The sequence below is a fragment of the Myotis nattereri genome (genome assembly GCF_964212035.1).
Source record: "Myotis nattereri genome assembly, chromosome: 8".
Classification (NCBI taxonomy): domain Eukaryota; kingdom Metazoa; phylum Chordata; class Mammalia; order Chiroptera; family Vespertilionidae; genus Myotis; species Myotis nattereri.
This window is the reverse complement of record NC_138083.1, coordinates 36,519,003-36,528,670: the sequence shown is the minus strand read 5'-3', so window position 1 is coordinate 36,528,670 and position 9,668 is coordinate 36,519,003.

Sequence of the window (9,668 nt, the reverse complement as noted above, 5' to 3'; positions counted from 1 at the left end):
GGTGAGCCCCCAACACCCCCCCTCCCCCAACACACACACACACTCAAACATCAGAGCATCCTCTTCCACAGATATGAGGAGACTCATACCAACTCATCGGTACCCTCACCCACCGGCCCACCTGTACCTTCAGCTCCAGCCCCAGCCTGATCACCCACCTCAGAACCACGGTGAGGGCTGGGAGCTGGGCTCCCCCTTTTATTGCCGCCGTCAAGGTCAGTGCGGAGGAGAGCTATGTCAGCAATCTCCACGTGTCACAGCCCCCCCAGCCTGGCCACAGGACACAAAAGTCAAATTCCCTTTTATCTCCACCAGCACAGCCCCTGGGCTATTTTTACCTCCCATTGTCAGGGGAGCACAAAGGCTGAGAGAGACACTCCACTGAGAGAGAGGGGACGGGGATGCAGAGACTGACACAGGCAGGGACAATGCAGTGAGAGATGTGGGAAAACGGAGGGCCTGGGGGGAGAAACTGAGTCACAGGGAGTTTGATACACCCAGAAAAAGACCCACAACTCCAGAACGGAGAGCAAGGAGACCCAGACTCTGGGACTATTTAGTCCAACTTTCTTTACACATCCCAGGAAACGGAGGCCCAGAGAAAGGAAAACACTGGCCAAATTTCACAGCTAAGCAGTGTCAGAAGCCAGGTCAAAAAGAGAAGCAGAGAGAGTGAGCCATCCCTATCCCAGCACCTGGGTGCTGTCTCTTCACCCACCTCTACCCCCCTCTCCGGAGTCTCCTGGGGAAATTACACATAAAGAAAACCAGACCTGGGACCACAGACATAAATGCTTTGGCTACAGAGAAAGGAAGTCGAGGAAATTTAGACCAATTAGGAGCCCCTTCATACTCTGACATTCAAGATTCACAGGAAGCCTACTTCCCACTCTTAGCCCCCTCCCGCACCCTACTTTCAACAAGGGTTGGGGGTGCTGGCACTCAGCCTGACAGGGGCCTTGGAATGTGTCAGGGCACTTCCAGGCTCTCCTGTCCATCATCCCATTCGGGCCCTGGTGACACCACAGAATTTTAGTCAGAGAATCAAAGGATCCAGGAACCTTAGACACTGGACACCCAGACATTGGACACACACTGGACAGAGGCCCAGAGCCAGGATTACAGGCAGATGTCAGGCTGAGCTCACACAGAGAAATCCTCTGTACCAACAGGCTACCAGTTCCAAATACACAGATATATCTGTATTCCACAAAATGCATAGAAATAATTTCAAAGATACATTTTCAACCATACATATTTCAAAACAGGCAAAACTACTGTATGATAAAAATGGAAGGGTGGTCCTTCGAGGGAGGGTAATGACTGCAGGGGGCACAGGAGCAGCCGCTGGAATGCAGGAAACGCTGTGTGTACTGTGCTGAGTGGCGGTTACACAGGTGTGTTCATTCTGTAAAACTATTTGAGCTGCATGCTCAAGATGAACTTTACTGCATGTATGGTACATGAAAACCGTGCTGCAAATACATACCATATTTAGCAATATCTATCAAAATTTCAAATGCCCAGACCCTTTTAGGAATTCATCCTACAGATATTTCCCCATGTTATGAAATGACTCCTTCGGTTGGACATGTAGACTGTTCTCAGTCATCCTGCCATAATAATCAGGGCTGTGATGAATATTCTGTACAGTCCGATGAATTTTCACACACACCCTGTTCAAGAAACCAAAATTACCAGCATCCCACTCACATCCTCTTCAATCATCCCCCTCTCACCTACTATCCCTACTTGTAATGTCATAGATTAGTTTTCCTCATTTAGATGAATGGAATCCTACATTATGTATTCCTTTCTTCTTTCCACGTTATATTTGCGAGAACATCATTTGGTTTCAATTTTTGCCATAGAACTTAGATTGTTTCTTGCCTGCCTCCTCACACGAACCGGCAAGAGCTTGGTCTAGATCAGTGGTTCTCAACCTTCCTAATGCTGTGACCCTTTAATACAGTTCCTCATGTTGTGGTGACCCCCAACCATAAAGTTATTTTCGTTGCTACTTCATAACTGTAATTTTGCTACTGTTATGAATTGTAATGTAAATATCTGATATGCAAGATGTATTTTCATTGTTACAAATTGAACATAATTAAAGCATAGTGATTAATCACAAAAACAATATGTAATTATATATGTGTTTTCTGATGGTCTTAGGCGACCTCTGTGAAAGGGTTGTTCGACCCCCAAAGGGGTCGCGACCCACAGGTTGAGAACCGCTGGTTTAGATGCCCAGCACTGTGCAGAGCATCTGCACACAACAGAAAGTCAATACGAAAATTTGAAATGTTGAATAAGAAAATTTAACAAAATTGATAGATCATTTATATTTTAGGGTCTTAATCTCCTTATGTGTCGGAGGCTAAGGATCTGGGCCTGAGCAATTTACAGAAGACCCAGAGGGTGGGGAAAACTGTGCTCACTGTTCAAACATGCTCAAAAAGCAGGGCTTCTTGCCTAGGGCCCAAGCAATACAATTAGCCTGGAGAATCAGAACTTCTAAGAAGCCCAGCTGATATCAAGAATAATGTTGGTCTGAATTCTAGAAGTACCTGCTCAGTGTATAAACTTGGGGCTGAGAAACCAACCAAAAGAAATGGGTGTAGACCAGACCTGTAAATTCACTCTAACTACCCTGGCACACCTTCTGCTGAGATGAGCTCACAGACAAATATGACAAAGCAATGAGGGAATCCAAGATGCACCTAAGTGAGACAACAAATGCTACAATCTCAAGGACTTAAGGTACCAACTTCATTTATTTATTTTCTAATAATATTTCTTTTAAAAATATATATTTTTATTAATTTCAGAGAGGAGGGGAGAGGGAGATAGAAACATCGATGAGAGAGAATCATTGATCAGCAAGCCCCACACGGGGGATCAAGCCCGCAACCTAAGCATGTGCCCTGACCAAGAATCAAACCATGACCTCCTGGTTCATAGTCGACACTCAACCACTGAGCCACGCCAGCCAGGCTTAAGGTACAGACTTTAAATACCTAAAGAGCTGTTCTGGAGCAGACGGAGCCTACGTGACTGGAGTAAACTCAAGAGCAGAGCAATGGGGCCGTTACAAGGAAGCAGAGTTTGGACATACACACAAAAATGGCTTTTTCACACTTGGAGCCATTTAGCGATTGAAGATGGGGCCTAGGAAGAAAGTGAACCTGCCAACAGCAAGGAAGAGTCAAGCAGAGGTTGCACAGGGCTTGAGTCTTTGGACTGGACAACCTCTGAGATCTGCTCCAACTTTAGGACTTGAGGATTCTAAGCATTTAGCAACTCTGGAAGCTTTGTTTCTTGATAACTACCCTCTCATCCCAATAAACTCACCCACTGAGTAGCCACGGTAGAGAGCCCAAAGTCTTTCTTGCTGCCTTCTCTTCCCAACATTATCAGTACAGAGCCAACACATATGTGCACCTAAGTTTAGAATTCTGGGGTGTTGGAATCCCGGGTCTTTAGAATCCTGGGGTACTGTAATCTGGGATCATTAGAACTCTGCAGTGCTAGAATCCTGGTACAAAAGATTTGAAACAAATAAGACAAAATGTGTATAATGGTTTGTTGATTATTCTCTGTACTTTTCTGAATCTTTTACATTGCTCCCTCCATTTTTTTAAAGACTCCCAGAGCATCTGGAATCAGGAACATCGGGGCTGGAAGGGAAATTGTCTGATCCAGGCCCTCAGCTTAGCTGAGGACACCGAGGCCCTGGTGGGGGGAGAGGGAGGCCAAGGCCAGACTCCAGAATACACCCCCAAGGTGCGCTCTCTACCCCAGCACATAAAAACCAGGAAAGGAGAAAGCAACTTTGGTCAGAACCAGCATGAGGGCAGCTGGGTCACCTACAACCTGGCCTATCACGTGTCCATCCTCCTGGGCTGGAAAGATCCTCCCAGAACCACAATCGCTAGGCACTAAGGTACAGTGCTGGGAAGGGCTGCCAGAGAGGGCTGGGCCTCAGGGGCTCTGGACAGGCCTGTCACTGCCCTTCAAGACTGAAATGTTATCAGCCACCTACACCCCCCACGGCAGAGCCAGGGAAACTTGGGCCCAGCTAACAACAGAGTTGTAGGGAAGGGGTAGGATCCAGGGTAGAGACTAAAGTGGCCAAAGACAGAGACTGGAAGTCTTAGGATGTGGGGGGGTGTGGAGCCAAGCTAGACACCAGGACCTAGGTGTCCCCAACTCCTCTCCACCAAAGGCCTCAGAATAGCAGGTAGTGGCCAAGAGTCCTGAGCCCACAGCTTAGTATCAGCCAGACCTACAGACAGCTGCTGAGCCGGCTATTTTGGGGGAGATTTCCATGAGCAATGAGCAATGGGGCAAAGCCCAAAGGGGCATCGTGCCTCTGGCCTCTCCTCTTCTGGCCCGAGATGCCAGGCGGGTAGGCAAAGAAGGAGTGATTTAGGAACTAACTCCAGCCCCAAACATATCTGCCACCAATGCACCCCGGTGCCTGGAAGTCCTTCTTTGGAAAAGGCATTGAAGAACTCGGTTAAAATGCTACAACTAGGAGAGGCAGATGAATTCAATGCACTTTGCATTTGACAGACAGAATCTAATCTGTGTCTAGAAAAGGAAAGGGACTCAAGAAAGATGTTAGAATGAAAGAGTTTAAAGAATAAAAGCAAATTTGACACCAAGACTGGCAAGGAGAGGGGCATGACAACAAGGTCCCTTCCCTCATAAAGGCGCAGTAAATAAACAATTAAATCCAGTTTTTAAGGCCATGAAAGATTGTGGCGCATGCTGTGAAAGAACTTAACAGAGCAATGCTGTGGAGAGTAATGTGGCTGGACTCTATTCTAGCTGGACAGGGTGAGCCTCTTTGAAGAGGTGACTTTCAAGGTGGGACCTGAAGAATGAGAAGGAGACAGCAGGCTAAGAGCCAAAGGAAGACTATTCCAAGCAGCAGGAACAGTAAATAAAAAAGTCTTGAAGTAGAAAATAGCTCGGTGGTGTGTTTGAGGCCGTCACAATGCTAGTGCCGCTGGCGTGGGAGTGAGGGGAGGGTTTTAAAAGGTGAGAGGAGACAGATAGGCAGGGGCTGGCTCTCAGAGTCTTGTAGGTCTTGGAAGGGGCTCTGGGCTTTATTGCATGTGTGACAGGATGTTGTCAGGGCAGGACAGGAAGTGGTCTGAAGTGTAGTAATGATCACTCTGGCCGCCATATAGAGAACGACTGGAAGGGGCAAGAGATAAGGAGGCTGTGCCCAGCCAGGTGAGAGAGGAGGGACCTGGCCAGGCAGAAGCACTGAAGGTAGAAGAGAGAAGACAGAGAGCATGAACCCAAACTCCGAGGCTGGGCCAGGTTGAGGCTGGGCCACAGGGGCCATAAAGGGAGGTAAGGCTGGACGGAGCAGTTGGGACTAGATTGTGAAGGGCTTCAAAAGCCAGATTAGGATTTGGTGCTTTATCCTGCAGGAGTTGGGGAGCCATCAAAGGCATTTTTATGTTTTTCATCAAAGAGTTCTGAGCAAGGACATCTGACCATGTGGTCAGATTTATGTGCTCACAAGATCCCTGCGGCAGCTGGTGTGGAGGATGGACTGAAGGGGCGAGACCGGTGGCAGGAAGACTGACTTAGGAGGCGGCTGCCATAACGGTCCACCTGTGAGGTGGGGAGGCCCAAAGAGGGGCCCTCTACCCTTGCACCCTGGGGGGGGGGCCCTGCTTGTCCAAGGCTCGTCCCCCTCCTGGGGCCCTGGGCAGCTGCAGAGGTACTGAGTGGGCCCCAGCTCTGATACTTCAAGCAGAAATAGGATGAGGGCAGCCAAAAGGCATCAGGACTGTTTATCCGGAGGAGCGATGCCTCAACATGGATTTATGGCTGAAAGGTTACTAGGGGGAGGGGGTGGGTAACCAGCTGTCCCCCATCCTCACGAAGGGCAAATAAAGGAGGGGACTGTGGCCTCAGCTGCAGCAGGAGGGAGGGAGGTTAGACACAGGAGGGGCAATATCCTGGCAAGCATCAGAGGATGAAAGGGCCTTTTAGCGATCATGCAAACCAACTCTCTCATTGAATAGTTGGGGAAACAGAGGCACAGAGGAAGAGTCAGGTCCTTGCCTAAGGTCACAGCGAACTAAAGCTACAACTAGACCCAGCAGCACCTCTCCCTTTCAAAGACTCAGGGGCCTCCCAGAACACTCCCAAGAATACCTCCCGACTGCCCAGAAGAAGCTGGGATCTGACTGCCACAGAGAGAAACGCGCACGGGCAGCCCTCCTGGAGATGGAGGAGTGGGCGGAAGACCGTTGCTGGACTGAACTGTTCTGGGTCTCTGATTTGCTGAGTCTGAGTTCAACCTTAGTCTTAGGCCCCCACTGTCTCCATAGCTGTGTGTCTGTCCCCCACCCCAACCAATCTCAGCATTTTGGGTATTTGGCAGGGGTATCCTTTATCTCCGAAGGGTGTTGGTCTTTCTCTGTCACCCAATCTCTCTCTGCCCTGTAAGACTCTCTATTTCTTTGTCTTGGCCTCTGACTCAGTCTCTCTAGAGCTGAGCTGGGCCAACCTCCCACCCCCAGTGGGCCCTCACTAGTAGGGCGCCCCCCTGTAGACAATGCTCAGGCCCAGTGCCCGAGCTGGAACAGGTGACAGCAGCTGTGGATCTATCTATAGCTCCGTTGCCCTTCAATTGTTCCTAACTTCAAACAATGGTTGGGTCCTGGATTAGAAACACCCCCCCACTAGGCCTGCTGGAACGGATCCCAGGGGGCAGGGGGTGAGGCTCATGAGGCCCACGCCATGGTCTCTTGTGTCTGCCTCTGTCTGGACCTCCACGTTCCCACCTATAGCGGTGGGGTCACAGGCTGTCAGCTCGGGGCTGCGTGAGTAAAGGACCAGGGGACAGGGGAACAGGGTGTGCGAACAGCAGACCTGCATGTGCACATGTGAGCACGGGGTGTGTGGGTTTCCCTCCTCCAGCCTTGGTTGACAGGCAGTCGTGGGCACTGGGATGCTAATTCCATGAGGGCGGAGACCTAGTCCTTCTTATTCTCTGCTGAACCCCAGCCTGAGCCTGGCCAGGGCAAATATTCAATATACATTTCTTACTTTGACCCTTCGGAAGAGTAAGGGGGTACTCTGTAGCACAGGACTCACCCATGAGCAGCAGTATCGAGTAGTGACAAAGAACAGCTTATCTGAAGTCAGACTGCCTGTGACTGAATCCAGGCTCTGTCAATTACCAGCTGTGAAATCGTGGAAAATTACCCTCTTAACAATGGATATTCATAAAGAGCACCTACCACACAGGATTCTGATGACATTATAAGAGTCAAAACATCTGAAGTGCTTAGAATAGTGCCTGGTACATAATGGACACTCAATAAGTTACTGTTGCTATTTCCAAGATATTAAGTAAAAAAGATGATATATATAAAATTATATATGTGTGGGATATGTAAAAAAATCAAAGAAAGAAAAGTTGTTTATTTATGTGCTTACCTGTGAAGGGACCATCTTTGGAAGATAGTAACAAAAAGTTGGTGCCGAGACCGGTTTGGCTCAGTGGATAGAGCGTTGGCCTGCGGACTGAAAGGTCCCGGGTTCGATTCCGGTCGGGGGCATGTACCTGGGTTGCGGGCATATCCCCAGTGGGGGATGTGCAGGAGGCAGCTGGTCGATGTTTCTCTCTCATCGATGTTTCTAACTCTCTATCTCTCTCCCTTCCTCTCTGTAAAAAATCAATAAAATATATTTAAAAAAAAAAAAGTTGGTGAGGCCCTACCTGGTTTGGCTCAGTGGACAGAGCGTTGGCCTACAGACTGAAGGGTCCTGGGTTTGATTCCGGTCAAGGGCACATGCCCAGGCTGCAGGCTCAAACCCCAGTAGGGGGCATGCAGAAGGCAGCTGATTCTCTCTTATCACTGATGTTTCTATCTCTCTCTCCCTCTCTCTCCCTCTCTGAAATCAATAAACATGTATTTTTAAAAAAAAAGTTGGTGAGAGTGATTGCCTGTGCAGAAGGGAATAGGTGGCTGGGGGTTAGGAACAGGAGTGAGACTGATTTTTTCCTTTGCATACCCTTTTATACCTTTGAATTTTGAGTCATGTACGTATTACCTATTTTTTAAGTGTTTGCTAAATGCCTAAGGGTCACTTCCAACATGATGCTTGACAAAGCAAGGCCATACTTTGTGTCAGTGGGGCGAGCCTGGTGAGCTGGTCCTCAGGTTGTGGGCTCACTGCCCTCAGCCCTGGGTCTGAGTCCCCAGGAAACCTTTCTTCCAGCCCAATAGCTGACAAGATGTGTCCATGAAAACCATCCCAGGGCAAATGGTAAGCCACATGGAGGCTTCCTAGTTTCCAGGCCAACCAGCAGGAGTGGAGAGGGTGGTAGAAATAGGCTCCTGCTCTCTTCCGTGGCCCCAGCCCCCAACTCTTCAGTCCAAGCTATTCTTAGAGCCCAGATAATGCCAGCAGTTGCTACTGCTCATATCAGCTTCCAGAACCACCCATCCCTGAGGCCCAGTGCTCCCCCACCCTCTGGTGTGCTAGCCTCCCTGCCAGGTATGGGCGTCCTGCTGGCTAGCTCTTCCTCTGTCCTGCACGGGATACACACATTCTGGCCACAGCAGGTAGGTCAGGGGACTGGGTGGTCAACCCCTCCAAGACTCCCCTTGCCAGGCAGCTGACCGGAATAGGAAGGGCTGAAGGATATCCTAGAGCAGCGGTTCTCAACCTGTGGGTCACGACCCCTTTGGGAGTCGAACGACCCTTTCACAGGGGTCGCCTAAGACCATCGGAAAACACATATATAATTACATATTGATTTTGTGATTAATCACTATGCTTTAATTATGTTCAATTTGTAACAATGAAATTGGGGGTCACCACAACATGAGGAACTGTATTAAAGGGCCGCGGCATTAGGAAGGTTGAGAACCACTGTCCTAGACTATGAGGTGTCCCCCTAGGGGCCACCATCCAGATATTCTGACCCAACCCCAGGCTCTAAACTATGCTCAGAATATGAATGAAAGGGGTGGGGGCCATGGGCACGGGCAAGCAAGGAGAGCTAGAGTGAGGGTCGAGTAGTAGGGAGGGGACCTGGGAGGGCCAGTGTATGGAGGAGGGAGGAAGCCAACAATAGGAGGTCTGGGGAAGAGATGGCAGAAGAGGGTCTGATAGCACTGGCTCCAGAGTCAGACTGTCTAGCTTTGTCCCTTGCTTGCTCTGTATTTCTCTTGAAGCTTCAATTTCCATCATAAAATGGGCATAACCTTGTTTCATGTGGAGTCAATGTATACATACACGTGTGTGTGTGTGTGTGTGTGTGTGTGTGTGTGTGTTAAGTTCCACAATTTTATCACCTGTATAGGTTTGTGGACCCACCACCACAGTCAAGATACTGAATAGTTCCAACAACATGCCATCCTATACCTCTGGCAACTTCTCATCTGCCTACTTTTAAACCTGTCAATCCAAAAATGTTATATAAATGAAATCATACAGAAGATAATCTTCTGAGATTGGCTTTTCTTACTCAGCATAACTCCCTGGAGACTGATCCAAGTGTTTTGCTTGTATCTATAGCTTATTCCTTTTGTTGTAGGTAGTACTCCACATAATGGCTGTACCATAGTTTAACCCTTTACCTATTGAAGGACACAATTGAGGTGTGTCTTGGGGGTGCC